This window comes from Thermobia domestica, chromosome 1, assembly GCF_964235325.1.
Source record: "Thermobia domestica chromosome 1, izTheDome1.hap1.1, whole genome shotgun sequence".
NCBI lineage: Eukaryota > Metazoa > Arthropoda > Insecta > Zygentoma > Lepismatidae > Thermobia > Thermobia domestica.
The window spans coordinates 288,538,396-288,565,527 of NC_137454.1; the positions used below are offsets into that span (position 1 = coordinate 288,538,396).

At 35.2% G+C, this 27,132-nt stretch overlaps 1 protein-coding gene across 4 annotated transcripts in view; it reads right to left on the reverse strand.

Annotated features, from left to right (window-relative positions):
- Positions 1–27,132, reverse strand: part of LOC145661242 (uncharacterized) — a 729,570-nt gene that overhangs the window by 491,053 nt on the left and 211,385 nt on the right. The gene's annotated exons all lie outside the window — the stretch shown is intronic.

The window sequence follows — 27,132 nt, forward strand, 5'->3', positions numbered from 1 at the left end:
CATGCCAACTGTATTGTTACATGACGTGTGTTCAAGGTTAACATTACAACGAGATAGGAAACACTGATACATCTATCTGTACTATGTTATGACGCGATATCAATGAAATAAGAGGAAATTTTATCATGATTCAATGGAGATGGTGTGCAAAGCGAATCCGTAAATTCTTAGAACTACGAAATTATATATATATATATATATATATATATATATATATATATATATATATATATATATATATATATATATATATATATATATATATATATAACGTAAACACGAAGGAATTGCTAATCCAATCACGTTAGGGCATTTCACAAGTGTCAATTGGCATTTGCTGAAGGATCTGTTTTCAATTAGCAGAGAGGAAAGTGGTACGAGAGATCTGGAAGAATTGACATTAAAAAAAAAAAAAAAAATAGACTAGAAAAAAGCAAGGTTGTGAAAACTCGGTTAGCTCTCTTGCACATGAAAGAGAGGTAATTTTACGAATTGAGGCCAAAAATACTCCAAATGCCATATCACGCAATGCTGCCAAACAACTACTCCAGCTGTATGGATCGTGCAGCTGTTAGTTGGTACTGTTATTGCTGAAACAACGGCCACAATGGAGCTCTTCGAGTCTTGCAATGGGTTTTCACAGAGCTCTGAATGAGAATTTGGGGAAACATGAAACCAAGTATATCGTACTTTCGAGAGTTAAAAAGAATTGTCAGTAATGTAGAATATATCTACTACTCAGGAATGGAATAACAATATACAGTTAAGTACGCTCACACTCGATAAACAAAAGAGTATCGGCATTGCTAGTGTTCCCACTTTGCGTCGGGAGACCCGAGTTCGACTCTGGCGGCAGCTCACGTAGTTCGGACTTCATGTTAAACTTAAGGAAGCATGTCTCAAATATTCTCCATGTTGGACAGGGGTGTACAACTCCTATCAATTAATCAATAAAATGTGACAAACCACATACCCTGGGATCTAAGCAGAGACTTACACCAGAGGTAAGCGCTTTATCACTGAGTCACTACTCCTTGTATGAATACGCCTTGTAAGCTGCAGAATACAAATGTTAACTGCAAACCATTGATGGTAAAATACTCTGGAGCCAACATAGAAAGAAAAAGTCCAAAAGAAATTGTCCATGATACCTGATACAACTTAACAACAGAGGTTTTACTGTGTAAGTCACAATGAACGTAGGAACTCAAATACATATCATAAAGCAAAGAGACAAGAAATGTTACATAGGTTTATGTTAACAATGCATTATTCTTCCCTTATGCGTTAAAAACAAACGTAAATTATAGATATGTTCCATTGTTGCCATTATAGTCAGAAAGAAGACAAAAGAAGGGGATAGATACAGAGGTGTAATATGTACCGTTTTTCTCTTATTCCTAAATATATACAAGATCGATAGAATTTTTTTTAGCTTATGCAGTGGCGGATCTAAAAGGTAAAAAGTGGGGTCAGCGAGAATTCAGAGTATGCTAGGTATATCATAAGTGTACTATATATATTACACCTCTGCATCTATCTCCTCCTTTTGTGTGTGTGTGCAGAGAGAGAGAGAGAAAGGTACTCAGTGGTGGATTTAGCTCGGGGCCGGGGGTCTAGACCCCCTAGTTTTTTAAGTGACAAAAACAATTTAAGCTATTATTCATATATTTTTGAAAGTTTATAGTAAACTTATGATATACCTAGCATACTCTGAATTCTTGCTGACACCACTTAGATCCGCCAATGCATAAGCTTAAAAAAAAAAAAAAAATCTATCGATCTTATATATTTAAGGATAAGAGAAAAACGGTTTTTCTTTTTAAATTCTATAGACTAATTGCCTCAATAAGAAGATACTTTAAAATTGTAAAGAATATTTTGTTTCTTATTATAATACAGAAATTCTATTGTCAACTGTACAGTTTCGCAATACCATTCCATTTGAAATAAAACTCATATTTCCTATCCGGAAAGGAGTATGACTAAAGACACAGGTCCCTTCTCCTTTCCCTTAGCGTTTGAGTCATCGGTGACGTAGAGTATGCTTTACACCCTCTGTTCCAGTAGCATGACGTCGAGAAAATGCACATGCAATTTTATTGTTGCAATTCTTTTCGCCATCTGGTGGCGAGCACCTCCCGCTTCCGGGACGAGCTAGTGGTGTGGTTTCTCTCAGATGACGCAGCCTTTAGCAACAAAAACGACCGAATAGACCATAAAGTAAATGTTCCTTGCTGAGTTTCCAGAAATGGATATTCCAAAATGGCTACCGTTTGCTATGTTTCTGTGCTGCAGACATATAATAAAACAGTAAATTAGTTAATGTTGAAGTAATAATTCTACGACTACGCTTTTACATTCCTATTTTTAAAAATAATTATGCCACATATTTTGGGCTGCAATCCCAATATATATCGCATTGTTGATAAAATAAATTCTAATGCTACAAAACAAAGGCGGAAACAGAGGGAACATTTACTTCCTATATTTTTTGTTCCCACTAAACTGAGCCTGTTTAAACTCAACGCACTCTTGCATATGTTGGATATAGATGATGACTTTTAACAATATAAGGTGAGATACAAACTCAGTAGAGTCTTCTATTTTCGGACTATGGCATCACTTTTAGCTTTTGGATCCCAAATTCTCTACCAGATCGTCACTGGAGACAGTCCCTTGTTGTTGTTGTTGTTTTAAAAAAAATCATTTCTCTTCCTGTAACAACATGCCTAACAGCTGTGTTTGTAAAACAGTACTTCCGTGACATCGTCATTGTATTTTGTTGTAATAAAGTTGACTAAGATTTAACATCAGTTCCTCATTCCAGCTCCCAGATTTTCCTAACATAAACCATGATCCAGCATTTTTAGTTTGAGATATCTTTTCCTTCTTAATTTGATACCCGTTTGGCAAGCAGCTTCGTTCTGACATAAGGCTGAAGATTCGAGAATCGCACGTTCCTGCTGGCCAAGTCGATGACCAGTGACGTTCTCATGACGTACTAGGAAATGTAAGTTAACAAAATTCCTTGATATCGAGGAAGCAGAGCAGATTTTGAGTTAGAAAATGCCACAGCCAGTAGAGAAGACGATTGGAGTGATGAAGCGAATTGCAGCTACAGGTTTAAAAGTATATCCTTAGTCAAACTGCAGAAACTAAGGACTTAACACAAGCAATATCTTAATCCTTCATTCTCTCTAACTTTCCCGTGTATCTCTATTTTAGTATACCTTTAATATAAATTGTTGTGTTTAATTATTTTATTTTTATTTATTCCTCCTCGCTCTACTATCATAAGATAATATTACTATCTCCCGTTGAGCAAATATCACTACCGTTAATGCTTTATAATTTCTCTCTTTCTCTCTTTTACTATTTCGACTGCTTGATAAAACAGTCTAGTAGAGCGTGCTCTTAAATAATGCTCAAATCATGCAACGTAACACTACACGTATTCGCACCAGCTATTGAACTCAATGAGAAGGTTTACCAGTGAGAAGGGCGAAAATGCCACCATTTTCAACCTGGAAGCTATGCTCACTATTGTCAATTAAGTTTGGTACAACTCCTATGTACTAACGTTAACTTATTCAATGCGAAACAGCAAACATACAGACTTAAAGACGTAAATGCAAGATCGTAAGACCTCTTATCTCTGAAACTAAGCTCCGTTTCCATTACTTTATTAGCGTAACATTGCACCTTATTTTTATCAGAATTTTGAATTTATCATCAATATTTTGAAATTATCTTCAATTGATTCCTGCACGAGGCCTAGTTTTTGCCGATACTTGATGAAAGGATCAAAGCACATCATCCAGTGGTTTTAAGAAAATAGGCCTTAAAAATTTTGAAATCAAAAGTAGCCTATTAAAGAAAAGCTTAAAAAACATTTTCAAACTGATTTTTTTTTATCCCGGAGATTTAAGAAGAGGTTCATTTAAACTATGAATAAGTGTCTATTCCATTTATCGATTGATTGCTTGATAGGATTTTATCCTTTCTTTTCAGCATCAAGGCTACGTAAAACGCAATCTAATGATTAAAGTGGGATATAAACAGCAAAAGGTCCCAATCCGAGGAAACCTGGAAGTTCGGTCGAATCTGAGACCACGTGCAGGCAAGCACACATATTTTCCCATCATAAAGTTCCACTATAATCTTGATGATGACATATATTATCTGACTTGGTTACTTTTCCATTAAAAAAAAAAAAAAAAAAAAAAAAAAAAGAGAGAGAGAGAGAGAGAAATCTCCAACTCATAGGCACTTTAAGCTGCATGTGTTCGTATGGTTTAATTACTTAAATTATTGTAAAGTGTAAACCAATACAAGTCGTTAGGAAATTCTGCGAATATATAAGGTGATAATAAACTATAACGACAAACTTGAAGAGGTGATTCGTCACATCAAGTAAGAAAAAAAAATGGTTCTTATGGACCTGTGGACGAAAGTGCAGTTTCAGAGCTAAAACCATTCAAAGGCGTGGTAAACGTTCATCACAACACGCGTTATTTTGAACATGAGAAACCGTAAAGTGACAGTCAATATTTGCGTAAAGGAAGTCCCACAAACACCATCCAAAATTGCATATTTTAACAATGTGCAATAAGTGCGAAAGGAGTTTCCTACAGAGCAGAATTTCAAGACATGCTCTTAACAGAATTCCCAGATATGTTCTAAATTAAACGGAATCTAAATAGGAAAACGTCAGATTTGTCAGCAGTGAACACGTAGTGAGAAGTGTTAGGGACCGTTAGTTATCAGTTCCTTGTGTTTGGAATAACGTGTGCTACCATGTATTTGTTCACGTTTATACGTGTAAAAAACGTGAAATATAAAGTTCAGCAATACATGGCAGCACACGTAATTCCTGAACACTAAGAACAGTAGAGCTGGCAGTCCGTAATATTTCCGACTTCCTTTTGACGCATTACGTATTCATTGCTGTCAAGGCTGACATTTTGCCTACTTTGGACTCACCTTTAATTTAAAGCATATCTGAAAATTCTGTTGGAAGCATGTCTGGGAATGAGCAATACGTGCGCAAGGGATTTTCTCTGTAGGGAATCCCTTGCGCATGTATTGCTCGTTGCTAAAATATGCATTTTTGGATGGCGTATGTGTGACTTCCTTCACGCTGATATAGTCTGTCACTCCAGGATTTTCATGTTCGAAATAACGCGTGTTGAAATATAGCCTTACCATGCTTTCGGACGGTTCTAGATTTGAAACTATGTACTTTTACCCACAGATCCAAATGAACTTTTTTCTTACTGTCATGTGAGGAATCGCTCCTTAAAGTTCATTGGTACAGTTCATGAACAAATAGTATTTTCAGATGCCTGAATACGCACATCAATATATTATTTTCCCTCCCCTTGCAACATTAATACTGATTCAATTGGTATACTGAATTTCAAGTTCAATGCACCACTATTCTCAAAACAGTTATTTGCAATGCAATCCACTCGCAATGCAGACCAAAATTCGCATTGAAGGAAGGGAAGCAAGATGACTCGGAATAACAACATATTTTTACCCCATTTTCAAATTCTACTTATTTTTCTAAAAAGAGGATTCTTCTTTCCCACTTCATTCCAATTATTCTTCTAGGGAGGAAATTCTTCTTTCCCTACTTTCACATTCTACTTATTTTCCAGGTAAGAGATTCTATTTTTCTTCAGTTTCAAAAAATACTTATTTTCTAGGGAGGGGATTCTTCTTTCCCCCATTTTTTCATTCTGTTTATTTTTCTTTCATCATCAACCCGTATTTGTATCCGTCTTCTTTATGCTATAGGGACTACTGTAATTGTGGGATTTTAAAAATTTCACTTAATCTTCGTACTATGGAGGCTCAGTGCTACTGCTCATCTCCGGAGTGAGGAGCCCCTAGTACGATCTCAGGCCCTGAGAGTTCGTTGTGGACAATATCGTGTCCGTTTTTTTTTTTTTTTTCAAGGTTCTTCTCTCCTATCATATTCTACTTCACCAATGCTTTTATTATTCACTTCCATTTCATTCATTTTCATTAATCACCTACTCCCTTTATCCTAAGCGTGGGATGTTAAATTAACAAGTTCATTTCATTTTTATTTTCCGTACTCTGGAAGCCAATGTGTTTCAGGAGTGAAGTGACACTTCTAAAGCTCACATCTATGAGAATGTACCAAGTGTGTTTGCCGTTGAATTGATACGTTTTTTTTTTTTATCAAGGTACAACTCCGATTTTCTTCTACTTTATCATTCTAGTAATTCATATCGTATTAGACTAAAATGAATAACTACGAAACATTAAAACTGAAGTTTTTATTTCATTTCACGGCTGACACTACTTCTCCTTCTCACGTGGCATGCAATCACGTTTACCTTATTTCAATATTTCCTTTATGGTTCTGCAACCTGCACAGAAGTATGTCAAAGCGTGTTGCATACTATATGCTAAAATGCATGAAAAAGACTTCGAAGAAAACCTTTCTGCACTCTAGTTTATTGCACATGCAAGAAAGTTAACAGTAAATCAAAGCAACTAATTTATGAATTGCCACTATCTTATACTCGAACTATCATTATCATCAGACTATCATAGTTTGCTTAGAGTTTGAAGGTTCTTTTTAGCGCAATATTCTAAAGAGGAGTGAACCTACAACTTAGAAATCTATATGAATGCGGATATATCCGCACCAATAAGCTTTTTGTGAATGTTTTTAATTACTTTGGGGGTGACGGATAAAATTGGCACATGTTCGTGAAAAAATAAGAATATTTGTAAACTTCCTCCAAAGCATTATTAATTACTGACTTCTTGAATTAGAGTCAAGACTACTCTTTAATAATCGAGAGAACAAAATTGTGTTTCATTGGATATTTCTTTCCTTTGTTTTAAAACTCTATAATAAACATGAAATACTAATATGATTTTTTGCAAGTTCTTTCGAGGTGGCTTATTCTTCTTTCTGAAGGGCCTTTTATCACCATTTCGTCTTAACGTTTTGAAAAAAAAAATACTCATGCCTTATAAATAATGAGATTAAAAAAAAAATAAAAATGTGCTCTGAAACGATTTGTTTCGGTATTTTGGTAATTTCCTTACCAGAAATCTGCATTTTAAACGGCTGTATGTAATTGACATTTTTTCTATTAGTTTCGTCATATATGTTCGCATGAACTTAAAATCAGAGGGAATTTATTTCATATTTAACTTGAATTTGACTGATATCATACCACAGGATTCATGGAATTACAAAAGTCGTATTTATTGATACATTTGTTGTGTTAAATATTATTTTTAAATTCATAATTGTTATAGTACATATAAGCTTTATATAAATCAGACATCTCATTTTTCTGCAAATGCGAACAGAGATCTCGTGGATGCACTGCAGATGTAAATTTTCATATCTATGCAGACCTATATTAAAACTGAACGTGTTCTCATCAAGGATCAAATCAGGCCTACGCGCATTGCAACTCCTTTGTTCGATCAATACTAATATTTATTTAATCATATAGCATTCAATTTCCAACCTCAGTCTTACCTATATGAAACAGAGTTGATAGCATAGTTCGGACGTGAATTTATTACCTTTCACGGGTATGTAGCAGATCACTAAACATTTTATCAACGTGAACTCGATAAAATATATAACCCTCTTTTCCTACTAACCTATATCTTTTATAAACACACTTACATAGACGACTATATTAGGACACTAATACGTAAAGAAAGTGAAGAAGTATTTTTATTATAACGTTAGTTCTTCACCGGAAATCCTAAGAATGAGAGAAGGAAAAAGCAATCAGTAAAACATCCTACATTTCCTCAAATCCCTGACAGTAAATCTGCGGGAGATGCTTTTCATATGATAACTCTGTTCCTTCACTGAATACCAGGAAGGTTCTAGGGAATAGAGAACGGGAGTATGTATCTACTCGTAACAACAACATAAATCAGAACAAGATATCAAGAAGCGTATATCAATCCGAAATAACAGTTTGCGAACATGATTTAACTTTACTTTAAAATGCATTCATTTGCCTTTGTGATTACAAAAGGAACATTAAAGAGGGCTGTCATAAAGCAGTCATAATACATAAACTGTGGGTTTGTGAACATGAGTTAACATTTGTGAGTCATACAAAATCTGCCATCACAGCGTTTCTTTACTCATTACTGTTTACTACTTATTATTAATTTCAACAATTTTAGATGCAAAGAATTTCTGTTAGAATATTACTACTGAAAAGTACATTTAATCAATATATAAGGTTTGTTACACTTTTTTCTTAGGGAATACCATTGACGACATATTTTTCTCTGGTATATAGAGGTGAAATATATCTATTTCGGCTATAAAATGACGTAATGTTATTTTCTTGAGCTGCAAGAGCACATTAAAAAAATACTACGAGGTATCTATTCTGATTATTCGAGCACATAAAATGTTAAAATTCAGGAAAACTTTCTGTTAAAACTTTTAATGGCTGCATTTAAAGCATTCCTTCATCCACCGAACTCTTAACAATAAAAAGACGAGTAAAGCGTAAAATGAAACTGAGAAAACAATAGTCATAAAACTCCCCACAAGAAGGGAAGGAAAACAGAAAAAGTCGGTTAGTAGAAAGCACACAGCAATAACCGGTGGTGGCGATGCTTACTGCCTAACGGAATCAAATTGGGAGAGAGAGAAAGAAAGAAGGAAGTACAAACTCGTTGGTTTATCCTGTGACGTCAAACAAAGCCGACTTTTCTAATAAATTTCAAAGAAAAAAGTATCTCTTAAAAAAAAGAAAAAATGCCTTCCTGGACAGGAAAGAATCACTTCTAACAATTTTATAAGGTGCAACGAAAGTTGAGAAAAATTTGACAGCTGGCAATTTATAAAATGAAGATGGATGAGAAACCTAAGTGGATCAAAGCTGATACAGTAAATTAACTAACAAACAGTTCTTCACTTCTATTTTCACAAAAGTTAAACATTTATTAGCTTTGGCAGCCTCAGCCTCAGAATGAGTTAACAAATATCTTTAAATTTCCAGCCAAATACTTAATTTCAACAGAAATACAACATAAACCTATTACTGAAGATACATAATCGAGGAAAGCGTTAATATAGGATACATGTAACATCAATGGCAAGCAAAACCCTAGAGACAACTATAACAGAAAAAGATCTGTTCTAAATGCGAGATTCAGTTGTTTTCGTTGGAGTTTACTGTCCGTTTTCAGCATCGAGGTTATATAAGACATGGAACCTATAGTTTAAGAAAGAATTCGAACAACGATAATGCGCTCAAAGTTTAAGGCTGTCCCAACGGGAATCGAACCAGGGAACCCGTGCATCAAAGGCGCACGCACTAGCCACTAGACCGAGAAGGGAGTTGTTTCCATTAATAGCAGCAAAACAGTACATTTCTACAAAATTTTAAAACTTCATAGATATTTAAAATGTCTATTAGACGATAACTCAATATATTAATGCTATATGTTTCCTCCAAGTTAGGGGAATTTATATAAATTCATATGGAAATTTGATTTTAAAAATTTTCAACATTTGAAGATTAGTAAATACTCACTTACGCAGGAAAAGGTATTCATCAACTTTTTACATTTTTATACTAATAATTTTTGAACAACCAATCACAATGTTATATAATAAAACTTATAAATTGTGAGCATCAAGACAAGTATATAGTACAAACTTCATTGAATTTGAGAATTTTCTTTTCTTAGTTCCGTATTTGCTTCACGATTTTCTAGCACGAGTTTTATGATTTGTAGAATACCAGTTACTTTCGAATAAGAGATTATGGACTTTCATTGAGTTAGTGTACAAAGAGGAGATCACAATATAAGTTCCATTAAAATTCTTGAGATGATTTTAAAAAGCACAAATATAGACATTCTTTATGCAAAAGCATGGAATCAATCGAACCCAAAGGCTACTGATTAATGCGCTCACCTTTAATGCAAACTATAATTTTGCTTCGCTCCAAGCGGACAATTTCGATGCTAATTCCTCATCTCGAGCAGTTGGGTGAAGATTTTTAAATAGTAAGTAGTACGAAACTGAATTTACCTGTTATCACTAATCAAGGGGATAATAAAAAATTTGATTGACAAAAGGGATCGATGAATTACGAAAGAGTCACGATCAAGATATTTCCATACTTACATATGAATATCGGCTATCGGAAGTTTATTATTATTATCCACAAGTATACAGTTAGACAGCCTACGTCTATCCATTAGGTTCAAGCTTACCTGCAAAAGAAAAGAGATAAACTCTATGAAGTAACAACTGAAATATTTTCACTTATCTATTAGAAAAGAATATAGCCTTACAATTACAAGTAGACAACAACTGACTCAGAGTGACTGATAAACTAGCAATACTATATTGTAATTATATATAAATTTCAGCACACTATCGAATCGTACTACTCGAATGTTTTGATTCATTAATACAAGATAGATGAAGTACATGATTATAAAAATCTTTATTCGAGAAAGCAACGGAAATACTCTGATCTATAATTATAATAATATCATAGTGAGTACATATGTTAATATAATAGATTAGGAAAATGAATTTAGATATTTAATACTTCGCAGTGACATTAATTAAATTAATGACAAAATTTACTACTTGATCCAGCATTTTATATCAATCGCCATCAGTAATGTCATACAGTTTCCCTCTGGCTTTATAGTTAGCGTACGCGCTTTCAGTGCAGAGACCTGGGTTTGAACCTGGTGGAGCTTTTGTGGTTCAAATTCCAAGTTAAGCTATAGGTTTACGTCTCACACAGCCTCGGTGCAGAAAGGTTAAACTGAAAACCACCACCAGTAATATCAAAGAAATTATATCTAATAACAAAACTATATGAAAGTGTAATTCTTTCTGTTGTATCCCGGCCCGGATGTAAATATTGGCCACTAGCTCACAAAGGGAAACACAAATTCAAGGTTTTCCAAAGTAAGACTTAAGCAAAATATTCGGAGATGAGAAAAAAAACTGGTAAACACACGGGAGATCAAAGAAGGTTATATAAAGAGTCATTTTACCATAAATACGTAGTCGACCTTAACATAGATCAAGGAATCTAAGATGAGCGAGATGTATCACTCGCATGTAAAATACGTGGGATCATGAAATCTACGATACTCACAGAAGACTAGGCCTTAGGTAAGACCAAGAAGAGATGAAAGGAATAGCGTGCTCCGCCAATTGCACCAGAACACTGTCATGGAACACAATGACACCTATGTGTTGAAAATTGCTGGGTGCTAGTAGACAAGTTTGCGGTGCATTTCATGAAATTTAGTGCTGTAACGATCTGCATTGATGCTTTTATTTCTCCTGAGAAAGATATGATGGATAGCTTCAACCACAGACCACTACATCAGTAACAATGCCTTCTGTGGGTGAAGGGGTAGTTCAGGAAAGTTCTGGACGTTGATCACGACACAACTATTTCGACTGTTTAGAATTGTCATGGAGATTCATTTTTCATCTGAAGTAACAATCAGATGAGGAAAACTGCCCCAGTTTTTCTATGCACTCAGAGAATTGCACAAACCCAGACGTTAATTGTTCTTTGTCGGACTTTTTCGCTTACCAATTGCAAGGAAACGCCGAACGACAGTGGTATGGTGTACTAATTTGCAATGAAACGCACAGATTTCCAACAGTCTGTGTGCACGGTGTTCTTGAGGAGTTGCTCAACTGAACATGACATTAATCGGTGAGGCCTCATCTTGCAACGTTTTATCATCGGAACGAAATCTGGCAAACCAACAGCAAGCGATATGTTCATTCGCCATTCCTGACCCAAATACAATGCTTTTTCACGGCTTGTTGTGCAAAATGCCCCACTTTGAATTCGTAATGAAAAATTACACATTGTGTTATATATGGTGCAACTTCATACAACCCTATCCAACAACGTACTGCCTTCTGACTGTCTGGGTAACTCACAATGTGAGGTTATTTGCGTAACCTCAGTTTATCTACGTGTTGTGTTGTTGACATGAGTTCCCACCAGACGTCAAAGCGAACACTTCATTCGCACCAACCTAACATTTACACCGTATGTATGTTCTTCATGTTTTGTTGCTTGTTAATTTAAATTCACATAAATTATGTTTTTAATGTATAATTTAATTTCTCGCAAAGTGTTAATCCCGACGCCAAACGGTGCAGTTCATTAGTAGTATTTATCAATACGTTTTAATATTAATGCTATTATTTTATACCCTGGGTGCAATATGGTTTTGGTTCATTTACCATTTCAATATAATAATAATAAATATTAAAGTAGAAAATTATTCATCTTGTTGTTATGGTTAATTTCAAACTGTTCACAACATACACAACACAAAGCTGATATGAAAGTTAGTAATTTGTATGATAAAAAAAAAAAAAAACGAAAGTATTAACTAGACTGAAATGTTCATTCCTAGTGAGTAAAATTTAAATCTAAAATGTATTCGTAGTATTTGAAGGTAGGAATATACACTGGCGCTTGACTTATGCATTATCTCTTTCAGATTACGACTGCTATTCGAAATCGAATATATCAATCATTAACATAATACTGGGTGCTTTGGTATGAATGTTATAAATGTGATTGATAATAAATTATTATTATCTTATACATTTCTATTTTAATCTATACCAGCCAATTGCGTTGGAAGATACATGTTTGAACACGTTTGCACGGAGATGTTTTATTGAAAGTAATTAAAGACTATAGTGTTCCAGTTTAACATAAAAGTGAAATGAACTGTTGGAAAGCTTATTCGTGTGTTTGTGATATACAATATTTATGGACCAAATATTAATATTATAACAATATGATAATGAGAATAAAAAGATATGATATTTATTAACAATTACATATGAACGAGTGTACGTGGAATGAATAGAATAAAATATCTATCTATCTGCTAACGATGAACAATCGTCAAAATTCCCAAGCTAAAGAAAACTAAATATTAATATCTATCGCAGAAAATAACTAGCTTTTGTTACCTAAACTACACAATTAGTATGTTTACAATGATTTGATTTGAACGTTATAATTTTAATGTAAAAACTGTATGCGCATATCATTCGTGAGTATTAAATTTAAGTCAATATCAAGTTTCTTATGCTATCGATTCTTACGCTACTGTTCTTATACATTAATATTCAATGTCATTGCATAAATTTATAAGATAACGCGAAACGTTGTATAAAACGTTTTAACGCACATTTCATAACTGTAATATCTGTTAGCACTAGTAATGTTTATTTCTAATGCTGTAGTTGAACTTCCGTTTATACATCCGAGCCTGTAATATTATTACGGTGTGTGAGGCTGCAGTGGCTGAGGTAGAGCGTTCACCAATGGTGCATGGGGTCCCAGGTTCGATCCCAGCTCGCGCCAAGTGAAGTTTGTGGTGGACAAACACGTGTGCGTGGGTTTCCTCGGGGTTGTCCCGTTTCCTCCCACTTTCTTCATTCCACCATTTCATTCATTTCTCATCATCACCGTCTCCTTTAGCCTAGCCGGCACAACTCAAAGATTTCATTACATGTTCATTATTACGGTGTGGAATGAATGCGATTATTCAATGCAATTCTTGGATTGAGTTCACCGATAACAGTAGAAAAGGAGAACACTGGCTCAGTGGTAGAGAGTTCATCTCTAGTGCATAGGGATCCAGTTCGAGCCACTACCGTTTGTGTGTGTGTGTGTGTGTGTGTGTGTGTGTGTGTGGAAAACAAACACCATGTGTGTGAGTTTAATCGGGGTTCTTCCATTTTCTTAATTAAACCATTTCATTCGTTCTCAATCATCAACATCTCCTTTAGCCTACCTGGAATAATCATGGGAGGTAAAACTGAAAAGATTTCATTTCATTTTTTCTAACAATTACAACAATGCGAATGATATAAACAGCGAAATTTATCTTAAAAGGTATGTAATATTGTAACTTTGATGGTGTATCTACTCCTAATTTTTGATCCATTCGTTCTAATACCTGTAAGTCCAATTTTTTGTATATTCATAAACCACGAGGAAAAGAAACTGGCGACTTTACCCTTCTCTTATCTATTGGCGCCACCTAGTTCTAACAGACAAATGAGTTACAAGCTTTTTCCAAGCTAAATATCCCTATACCCCTATATATGTTATTAATTTCGTGACATTCAATTTTTCACAAAATCTTCAACAACTTATAGCATCCTATCTTTACCAACGGAAACATCGCGTTCGATACAAGAATATTTTAACTAAGGAATATGTCGTAGACTCTGGTGTGCCTCAGGGATCGAACTTAGGACCTCTGTTATTTATACTATTTGTTAACGATTTACCACCTGTAATAACATCTTCCCACAAACTTTTGTTTGCTGACGATCTAAAGATCTATCGCAGTATCTCCACGGAATTAGACGCAATTTCTTTGCAAAATGACATTAATGCTATTTCCCAATGGTGTGAATCAAACAAGTTGCTACTAAATATTAGAAAATGTAAAGTAGTATCATACACCAGGAAAATAAACTATGTACGCAATGCGTATACTATTAATCAAACGCGAATTGAGAGAGTGGATTATGTTACTGATCTTGGAGTCACTCTCCAGTCAAACCTATCATTCGATATTCATGTCAACAGAGTAATTGGTGAGGCCTTTAGGAATCTTGGCTTTGTGATGAGATTAGGAGGTGATTTTTCTAATACTAATGCTCTCAAAACATTATACACTGCCTATGTACGGTCTAAGGTGGAATATGCAGCGATAATATGGGGTTCTAATAGTAAGAAATATATAAATAAAAGCGAAAACATTCAAAATAAATTTGTGCGCTTTTGACATATAAAGAAACAGGTATATATCCAAAATTTGAGAACTACGAAGGTCTTCGAAACAAATATTCATTACAATCTCTTGAAAGCAGAAGTCATTTCATATTATCTTTCTTACATAAAATAATTCATGGTGCAATAGATTCAGAATATTTGTTATCAGAAATCAAAATTCGCGTCCCACATAGAGCAACGAGACCCCATAATGACATATTCCATCTTTCAGCGCAAAGGACTACTGCATTAGATGTATCGCCTATCAGGAAAATGTGTATATTGTATAATAAGATGTCACAAGAACACCCAGATATAGATATTTTTAGTTACAAACAAAATTTTCATTCTACATAAATTTGTTGTATCCTGTATATCGTGCTATTTGTATTTTAACGTATATTTTACTTTCATATTATTATTTTATTATATGTGTATTTTAGAGTGTATTACGATAGACTTGAGGTCATATTAGTATGTTATTACATGTGTATTTTAAAGTGTATTAAATACACTTTACAATAAGGGAAAACTGTAATTAGGCATTTGCCTGTTGTTTTTCCGAAATAAATAAATACATTTCCTAAAGATAGTTTCCAAAATTTCTTACAATATTTTGGAGGAAGTATTTTGTAATGATAGTAATACAAAACAGTAAATTGTAAGACTTATTGTAATAGCATTTAGAAATAAAAGCATATTAGCAAGTATTTCTCTGCGACATATTGTTTCAACTGAATAAAATGCAAGCATTATTTCAGGAAACCATTTCAGAAATACGTCGTAAACGAGGACTATACGGAAGTCATTTTCAGCCAAGAATTTTGCATTCACACCTGCAACACTTAGAATATTGAATAAATGTACGTCAAGTCAGCTCCATATATTAAAAGGCCTGACGTTTAATTAGTATAATATCTTGCCCGAGCTCCATTTTTTTTTTTATGACAACGGTATATGAAACAAAAGTTCGTAAAAGCAGCTACAACTTCACAAAGAGCTGCATGATTCGTGACAAGGAGTAAGGGAAAGGATAAAGAAGAATGAAGCTTTAAATTTTGGTAAATTCCTGGATCATCTCGCCTCTTATCTCGTAACAAACCAGAATAGTGTTGCATATTAAGTTTTTTTTTTAAGTAACGTCACTTCCTTGTTGTAATGTTTTAACAGCATTAAAAAGTACATTATGAAAGACTTTATAAAATAGGCATGTTACTACTAACTAAGGCTTCTATTTCACTTGCATTTTTTTCTTCTTTCTAGAAAAGCTACTCACCCACGTTAATACTAGTGCTTCTGTGCAGTAAATGATCCAACCACGTCACAAGAATTAAGACAGAGAACTCCGGTCCTAAAAGCCACAATGATCACAGCAGAAGCTGATGTATCTAGCCAACTAGTTACTATTTGGCCTGCTATAGACCTTGGTTGGTTATAACGTAAGCGAATTTAATACTCACCATAATAAAGTTCAGTCAGGCTATATTCAAATATTCAAACAATAAGAATATTCTTAGTTTACAGAACGTTTGAATAACAGTTCCTTCTTTTATGTTTGAACAACATAATTACTCAAAGAATACTCGTTAAAGCAATTTCAGTGAAAATTGTTAGAATAGTAAAAAATCAATTCGAGGGAACTTGCTGCTGCACTACTGAACTATTGAAATACTTCCGTCAAGTATTACAAGATAGAAAAATTACAGTGACCATGACCAACTATAAAATTCACAATTAGTAATATCATCTAGCTCGGATTAAAATCCTAATGAGTCTAATGGACCAAAAAGCGAATATATATCCATGAATAATAGGACATGAGGGAGAAAAGTCAAGTTGTCTTTGCCAAGATGTGTTACACATGATTCTACTCCTCAAGACATCTACAGTATTTTCCAGAAATGTGAATTAAATATATTGTTATTTAGAAACGAAACAATTGTAAGCTGCAAACATTGACAACATTTCAGTTTTTTCTATTATTATTCATTTATTATTCTATTAAACAGCTTATTATTTAAGTAAAATTTAATAAACTTATAGGTAGTATAATACCTAGATAAATAAATATCCAGTTTAGATATAATGAAATTTCTTAATTCTGATATATGTACTAAGAGAGAGCTGTAGTAGCAAAGGCGTCTAGCTACTAACCGAACGACCGGGGATCGATTCCCTTCGGAGAAGGAATTTATTCTCTTCTTTTATCCTTATCCAAATACGGCTAAGAAGTTCACTGATCCTCTGTCACATGGATATCTGAGGAAATCTAAAGTAAAGGGGGTCGACAGCTGGTACTAACTACATGATCTTTTCAATGTGCATTGCTGCAGCATGTAAGAGCCTTACTTTCATAATGTCCATGCATTGCATTATACTATCCCGAATGGAGAGGAGGAGGGTTATCTTTACCTTTTACTAATAAAGATCACACTAACATTCAGATCATCAATTATATTGAAGAATATCAATGTACTTGTAAAACTACTTTGTAACTATTTTTAAACTTCAGTGTAGAAATTATTTAGTCTTAAGGGTATAATAAGGCACTGTTGAACACCGTTTTGATTCATTGATCCGTTTCGATATAGAACAACACTCTTAAGCTGACAAGGAGCAGACATCCGGACAACGTGTCATCCGGACATCCGAATCAAGCCTAATCCATTCGATAAACATAACAAACATGTTCATGCACGGATAAATATGTAGATTATGTGCTTTTGCCCGAAGCCACTCCAGAGGAATGCTAAATTTGGTGGGAGGGGTTTCTGGAGGGAATTTCCCCGACATTATCCCGATTTTCCCTGTTCAGGTACGATATGGGCGCCAATACATAGCACCTCTAGAAAAATTGTTTCATGTTGAAGAAAACGAACCACAAACCATGACTTTCTAACGAACAGTGTTGATACAATAGTTATTTCACTGCAGGTCTACGAGTTTCTTGATACTAGCACGATTAATGGGCCCCAGAGATTTACTCCGTTGTCCATGGCATCTAATTTTTTGTACACGGACATATCTTTGTTATGTTTATTGAATGGACTAGGTTTGATTCGGATGTCCGGATGACATGTTCATGTCCGTTCCTTGTGAGATTCATTATTTGTATACATTTAAGTGATTATTTCTGTACTAGCTAGAAACACCCATCGTTGTCAGTTCTTAATTCAGAACCTGCATAAAAGGAGTAAGTACCTGTTGTTCTCGACTTTTAATTCAGAACATTGATTAAAAGAGAGGATAAAAAAGAGTCATTTCTTCATTCTCTGGCATTTATCCTTTGCTGTTATACAAGTCCGCACAGCCATGACGTAATGCGGATTTCATATACACAAGATGTTATTAGAAACAGAAACAGCGTCCCACTCCCGAAATCCGACTCCTTGAGTCTAAAATCGAACAGACTTCGTATAGAATTAGGTATGCTGAAGATATATCCATATACCAAATTTGGTGGCTCTAGGCCACTCCTTTTTATGAGAAAAGCTGATAACAGACACACACACATTCATATTATATATATATATATATATATATATATATATATATATATATATATATATATATATATATATATATATATATATATATAATTTTATTAAAGATGCTCATCCTCAATAACATATTCTCTCCATCAGTAGACTGAAGACATTATTCAAAAGAAAATGTCTTTAGATATGCATTGAGGAACACCAATCTAGAAGCATTGTAGATATGATTTTATTATACTCATGCACAATATTTTTATTGGTGCTCCTGTATTTTGTTTTTGCTTTGTTTTTAACTAGAAATTAAATCTAGTTTAACATCCCACGATTATGACTTTGAGACTAAAGAGGGTGATTAACGCAAATAGATAGCTATGGAAGATTTTGGTAGAACGGGAATGTGGGAAGAAACGGGAGAATCGAAAGGAACTCATACAAGATAATGTCCACGTGGTCAACACAGGATGTCCACGTGGGTCTACAGGAGAAAGCACTCTACTACTGAGCCACTGTCTGTTGTTTCTCACTTCTTTGAGTGTTAAAATGGCGACGCTTACTTGAAACCACATCATAACAACACGCAATTAGATGTTATTGCTTTTAAAAGGTAAACATTTTATGTCTCAGGGAATAATTGGTATAAGCTTTCGTATTTTTTCCTCTCAATATAATACATGAAGTCGAAATTTTATAACAACTCATGTTCGTGATGTGTAATCTGAATCAGATACCGTATTAAAAACTAACTATATTAACATCACTGTCAATCAGACGACTATTCTATTTCTTTAAGAACAATATTTTGCAGTGAAGATCCATTTTTGGGTGTGGGAAGAAGAGTTTACACCAAACGTACCTGATGTTAGTGAGATCACGTGTCCTATAACATCAACGCTGAACGTGCAGAGCATTGGAACTACACAATCAGATGCATCTGCCACCATCACAGGATCTGCCGACTCGACATGTGTGCTAAATCATTTCAGAACCTAAGCTCTTCTGACAGAAGATGGAAGAGAAGGAGGGAAGGAAAAAATAAGAAAAGCACGATTTGCAGCCTAGATTTTCAGAAAATGTTTCTTTCATCTTGGCCTAAGCTACTTCAACGTTCTTCGAGCAAACAACTTTATTTTCAGAGTTTTAGCAGTAGCATAAAGTCATAATTCTTGCAATATGACTATTTTCAACAGTGCATAACATACTTGCATTTATTACAGTACAATGAATACAGTTAACATTCAAATCATGGACATTTATGTTGAAATGTCTCCAGTCATCTTCCTGGCAGTTCTCCTTTACGTCAATACATCTTGTTCTTAGAAGAATAAAAGACAAATCACTACTGTTTCTACACCCTATTCGGTAGTAAAGCATCGTGATTTCAGGAAGTGCGCCATGAATCGAAATAGGTAGTAGACCAAAGGGGCAAGGTTAGGGCTATACGCCGGTTATGGCATAACTTTCATGCCATGCAAGTTCCTGAATTCTTCTATTGCGTTTCGAATTGAATGTGATTTCGTTTTCATGTTGCAGTAAGGTGCTCTTTCGGTTCACCAATGCAAGATATATATATATATATATATATATATATATATATATATATATATATATATATATATATATATATATATATATATATATATATATATATATATATATATTGGAGTAGTGCAGCATACATCCGCTCCAATTGTACGGAATAAAGGTCGGCATTGATGGTACGATCCAGGGGCGTCATTTAACGGGATAGAGAGAGGCAATTGCTCCCCCCTGTGTTTGAGATTTATATAGATTTTATCAATAGAATAATAGTAAATTAGTGAAAAACACGAAATTTTACTTGTATCAAGGGGTCTTGCCCCCCTCAAACAAAATCTGAAATGACGTTCCTGTACGATCGTTAGAAACGAACTCGAAGTGAATCACCCCTTCGTAGTTCCATCATACACACAGCACGACTTTGTACTCGAAACGGTCCTGTTTAACCACCAGTTCTGAAGTTGGCCCTTGTTTAATCACTATTTACGCACATTCGGAGTTCGCAAAACACACTTCTTGCCTCATGCGACAATTTGTTTCAGGAAATGCACATTACGTGGAGCTTGCAGTAGTTGTTAGCAGATATCTACTATCCTCTAGGTTTGAGCTGGAGTCAACTCATGTGACACAATGCGCAAGTTCCAGATGGTTTTCCGAGTTCGTGAAGGTGACGGGGTGACGCACTACAGTGGACTAGAACAGGCTGACAGTGAGTTGATTTGACAATGGCCGTGTGTCGGTGGATGGATTTTCGTCAAGGTATATCATATCACCTCAGAATCTGATACCCTGGGACACCCGGGTCTTGATTGATCTTCGATGTTTTTACAACCTGCAAGAAATTTCTGAAACCAAGGAGTTGCTGTACTGTTGTTCGATGGACCTTCCCCTTTCGTATAACAAATGTTTTTGGTAGTAATGAACACAAGTCTTGGTCTTGCAGTTTGTGCAAGAGTCTAACATGCAAGACCAAGACCACACCTGCAAGACCAAGACCAAGACTCTTGCGCAAGAGTCTTGCACAAGTACCGGTACTACTTGAATTTTAATAGAATGTAAAAAGGGAGGGGGGAAATCATTACATCTTTCACTTGAATTTCTTGGTTTCAGTAGAAACATCCCTGGGGTGAATGTGTTTCCAGTAATTTATGCAATCCGCGTGAGTCGATCTGCCCGTGTAGCATATAGCTACAGTATATAGTTTTCTGAATCGGTCGTTCGCGAGATGACCAAGAGAGCATAATTCTAAGAATTGTTATAAGGTATAAGAACTTCAGTGTCTGATTTACGTTGGTCATCATTTGATTCACTTACGACGGCCTATGATTGGATTTTGGGAAATCATACGAAGAATAATTGTGTCTATAAGCAGATAAGCGGAAAGTAAACTAAAACATGTGCTTGTGGTTGCTCAGTGGTAAAGCGTTCAACTCTGGTGCATGGGGTTCCGGTTCGATTCCAGCTTGCTCTTTCTGAGCTTTTTTGGTGGACAAATACCGTATGCGTAGGTTTTGTCGGGGTTTTCCCGTTTCCTCCTGCTTTCTTCATTCCACCATTTCATTCATTTCTCATCATCACCGCCTAACTTAGCCTCGGTGCAAAAACGTGGGATGTTAAACTAGATATTTCATATCATTTGAAAACGTATTGGTGGTGCTCTTCTTCCAAAACTAAAGAGAAATGTAGTATCGAACATCGGTAATTCTGTACACCATAGGTGCCGACTACATCGGTGTGGCGTTGGCTCCTAGGTTCAAGCATCTGTCGGAAATTTTTAATGTGTACTCATAAAATTAATAATCGAAATAACATTTTCATGACACTGACAAAAACTTAGTGCATGCAACAGCAAGTTTGATTTCATCGGCAGATGCTTATACGTTGAATAATTGTCTATCAATGTAATTTTTAGCCTCCTTAGGTATACGGCACATCGATGATTGAACGATATAACATTATAGAATAAATATTCCATATTCACAACTGAGAGTGATTTTGTACAGTTACTTCAAATAGCTTGGAGTTTGATGCCATTATTTTGTATTTCTAATATAGGTCAAAAGTATTTATATAAATTGAGTTTACACAAAAGACATAGACAGTTTAGTCGTTTTCAGTTTTCACTTAAATTATTCTAAAATATTAAGAGGTTTGATTATAATCATTATTATTTTAATTTTTCTTTCTCTTTTTTTGGCCAATATTGTTAAACATATCATCATCATCATCATTATCATTATAGCTATTCTGGCATTGTTAGCAGATCACTTGCTGGAACTGAGAAGTTTCGATGTACGGTGGTCCTCAGCTAGTCTCTTCGTCTTGAAGTAGCAATTTTCTGCTTTAATACCTTCCTTCAACTACAGTCTCCTTCACACCTCCCTCTCTTTCCTTCCGCCATGCCGTCTAGCACGTCCCTCCTAACACAGTTCCTCCTCAGCCAATGCTCAACCAGTTCACATTCCTCCTCTTAAGTACATCTAAAATTCTCCTTTTCTTCCCTATTGTTCCTATTTCTAACACCTTATCATTCGTTTTCCGTTCAACTAGGTTAATTTTCTTCTTTATTCTCCATGCCCACGTTCGGAAAGCCTCCATTTTTGTCATTGTTTTTGCGTAATGTCAATGTTTTCGCCCTATAGAGTACATATTGTAATCAGTAAAACAAAATCTTAATATTTAATTAGAAGTTTGTTCAATACAAAGATTTGCTAATCATGATTGAAAAGAAAAAAAATCTGACGCTTTTAGAGTGTAAAAATAATTTTGCTGTTCATGGCATTTCAGTAATCTGTGGCGTACTGATTTTCTTTCATGCGTCTCAGGGGTAGCCTTCCCAGTTTGGGAACCAGTGGAGTATTTGATCTGTTAAAAAAAATATAAAAGATTACGAAACGTTGAGATTTATCTTATACGTAGTGAAGCGTGGGCACCCATTGAAAAAAAAAAAAAAAGTCATCGCATATGTTGTACAGTATCATCATTCTTACATGAAGGTAAACTACGTGACATTTAGAAACATACGTTGCATTTCCGTTACTATTGGCGCATTGTAGAATTTATTATCCGTCATATCCACAGAGTAAAATTTACCTGTGAAAGGCATAAGATTTCTTAAAAGCAAGACTTGCAAGACTCTTGCAAGCAAGACCAAGATTGGATGTGAAAGACCAAGAACAAGACCAAGACCACCCGGGTTTTGGTCTTGGTCTTGCATTTGCTCATCACTAGTTTTGGGTTAGTGCCGAAGCATTATACCCGAGTCCAAACTCATACAGAACAGATCTGACAAGTAATATAAATGGCGATTATCTTAGAGGATTGAGGGGACGCGGTGGCTCAGTGGTACATCGTTCATCTCTGGTGTGTTGAGTTCCTGGTTCGATCCCGGCTCGCTCCAAGTGGACTCTGTGGTGAACAAACACCGTGTGCATGGGTTTTCTTTGGGTTCTCCAATTTCCTCCCACTTCATTCATTCCACCATTCCAATCATCTTTTATCACCGTCTCCTTTAGCCTCGCCAGCATAACCGTCGGACGTAAAGCAGCAAGATTTCATTTTCATCTTAAAGGACTGAAGAAAAAGAGAATCTGAACCATTTTAAAAAATTCTGAAACCCCTTTGATACTTATTAACAATAATGTAAAGTAACCAAAATCCTTACATGTGTTTTGTAAATTTATTTTGTTTATTGTAAAACAAGGAAGCGATATTCAAACTGTTCAGGAAAATAAAAACAGATAACGTAGGCATCACACACAACAATTATAGGAAGTTTTCCTATACGGAAATAACAAAGTAAGGCATTTCATAAGGAGACCTGAGCTAAGCTCTACGCTACAACCAGGAAGCACCTGAATCCCAGAAAGGGGTTGTGCTGGTTGAGGACGGAGAGTAGACTGGGGAGTTGGCATTAAGATCGATAGTGTAAAGACATCGATTGGAGATTATCAAAGCTGAACTACCTGTGAGTATTACATCTATTTACAATGTTGGATAGTCATAATGGTTAAGTTTCTGTGCCATTAAGATTTAGTAGATTTTTACAGTTAAAACCATTTCGAGTCCCCATAGCTTGTGGTGTGATGTCGAAAATATCCAAAAGAAATTGATTATTTCATTTCTTATCTTAAGAAGATTAGTTAAATCCATCCTCGAGTTGTCTAAATACACGGTGTTACAAATTTCAGATGAGCTACGCTCTACCTCCAAGTATAAAGCCATTCCAGTTAGAAATTTGTAGCACACGTTAATAAGATAGGGCACAAATTATAATAAATGTGTTTTCAGGTTTGCTATGATGTGATTACATGCAAACTAGAATTTTGCAGGTGGGAAAATAATAGGGACAAATACTTTTCTGGTTGAAAATATGTATTGTATTCAATAGTGATGCAAATATCTAACTGAAATCTCAATTTCGAATTTTTAGTGACAGGTATGTTTTGCTTGGAAATTCCTGTTACGAACCTAAATACATAGTTTGAATTAAGCTTCAGCATAAAAATTAGGCATACTTTGAGCACGAAGACTAAACTTCACGTTTAAAATCATTGTAGACAGTTTTAAATGTACAGAAACAAAATATACCGCTCATTACTAACCATGTCTTGACTAAATATTTTCAGAACAGTAGCGTCTAGTCGATTTATCTAACTGCTAAATGCGATTCTAATTGTTAGACTGGAGAAATGGTTATCCTTCGGTTTTATAATGTAGCCATGAAACAAACGTCTGAGAGATATACAACCCCTGTATACAACTATGTGTTGTCGGCATGTATAACTCGTAGGATATGATGCTTTACTTTTTAAAAATTTCAACATTTCCAGTGTACCCTTGGCAATGCCTTTTAAATATTCAATTAGAACTGGAAAATCTACACAAACTTTGGAATCGACCAGTGAAAACGGCACGTTTCTAACTCTTGTTTTCGAGATCTCATTGTTAAAAGAATTGGAGACAAACACACAAACTTTTCTTTGGAGACAAACATATAAACCTAGCATTTTAATACATAGATTGCAATTAATACAGTATTTAGACTCCTGTAGTCAGGTGGTTAGAGCGTTCGACTCATTAGAACATGATCTGACGAACTATAACTGCCCTCTTCCTCCATATTGTAGAACAAAAAACAAACGTCTCATTTAATAGCAGGGATTCGTACTCTTAGCAACAGATGGCATAACGATCGTGCTTTGTTCATTGCTTGCAAAGGAAACGTGTTCTAATGATGTCACAGCAATACGCTGACTTTGCCCCCTCCCCGACCAGGGCCGTAACTCGTTGGGGGCAAGGGGCAACTGCCCCCACCAGGGAAGCTTCCCGTTTTAAGACAAAATTTTCTTACTCCATATAGCCCTACGATACGAAGATGAAATTATATATGAAGCATCAAACAGGTTCACAACATTACATAAACAAAGCGGCACACAAAAAGTAAATAAAACAAAAATGAGTCGTGGGCCCATTTCAGTAAAAAAAAATGTCTACTATTAGGGACCCTAGCAATAATATTTATTTGCATGGCTTTGAGGTTTGTCAATACTGTCCCCTTAATTAATTTGTTAAGTATGGAACGGACCCAGGGGCGTAACTAACAGTTCCACAGATCTTGCCGTGCGGAAGGGCCCACAGGCTCCGAGGGGCCCATAAAGAGTAAGAGAAAGATGGAAAGAGGGGGCCCAAGAATTAGAAAAACAACTTTTCTAGGGGGCACAAATACGTATATTAATGCTTGCCCCCCCCCCAGAAAAAATCTAAGTTTACAACCGGCGCTGTCCCCTACCACAATCATTCCTACGTTTTCGCGGCTATCACCATGGCAGAAGATTTCCTCTTCAGTCGTTGGGTTGAATCCAACTACGTATGTTCCGTAAAAAGTGGTAGAGAAGAATGCAGGTTCGACTATGTACGGCCGTGCGTAGTTATAATCAATCGGTTCATTAGCGTGTACAAGTGCGTAACTATTTATAAAATGAATCCATAATTATCGTATAGATAGTACTCCGAAGCGTAATTCTCACTAATTCAGATTTCTGAGGGTGACCATAGATCTTACAATGAAGTTTTTGCTGACATTTTGATCGACCGCCATTTTACACAGGATAATTTTAGAGAGTCGAGACTTGTTTCATCTTCTTTCGTTTCCCAACAGCTTTCCAACGGTACTTGACTCCTTTACCATTTGAAATTTTTGAGTTGGATCCCACCTGGGACCCTGCGGGTGGCCCTGAGACAACACTTTCTGCTTTGATGCGTTTTACATTTCAAATGATCAAACAGGTGCTTTTCTGTTTTGGCATGTGTCTCGCCGTTTGCGATTTCTATGGGTGGCAACGGACTTACTGAGCACCCTGTATATTCATATAACTCGCACAGTATGTATACATGCATTCGGAAAATTTTTACTACAGTTTCTTAATAGGCGTCCTTAGTGCTTTCGATTGGTGTATAAACCATCTTCCACTTTGATATATAATCTCCCTCTCTTCCCTTGTAAGCTAATAAGGTATGCATACGATGGATATTTCTTTCTGTCTCTGTGGTTCTTTAGGACGCATAGAAAACTAGTAATTGAAAAATGCTACTTGCATGTTAGTAATATGTCAGCGTTTCCTTGGTGAGACATATGCTGGGATTGAAAAAAAGGATTAAGGATACCACACGCACAATCACTGGATAACTGCAACATCAGGAATTTATTTATGCAATATTACTCTTCTCACTAAAGAATTGCCATTCATTATAGTGATAAGCAGTCAATTTCTGGAGTCAAAGTGTATGATTCTTACCTTTATTCGACTATCGACAGTTGATTGATTTCAGGTTGATAAACTCGAATTCTGCGCCTGATAAATGATTTGATGAAAATTTGAAGATAATTTAAAGTGTGGTTAAATGTGTAATATTTATAATTCACTTTTATGTTGCTAAAAAAAATCTCCAATATTAGTAGCATTTAAAGAGAAAGAGAATGAGAAGATATATACGTATCAATAAATATTATGGATATGTACAAAATGATATATAACAGTATAAAGTCTCACGAAGAAAAACATATTTTTTGTAAACGTTAAAAATTGATGCTGTACAAGAACCACATCACCTATTTCGGTGCAACAGATACTAAAGTAACTATATCCTAATCAACTCTTTTATTATGACGTTTGCAAGATGAGAGTACATACTATGGTTATTGACATAATTATAAGCAACTCTTAAACTTTAAG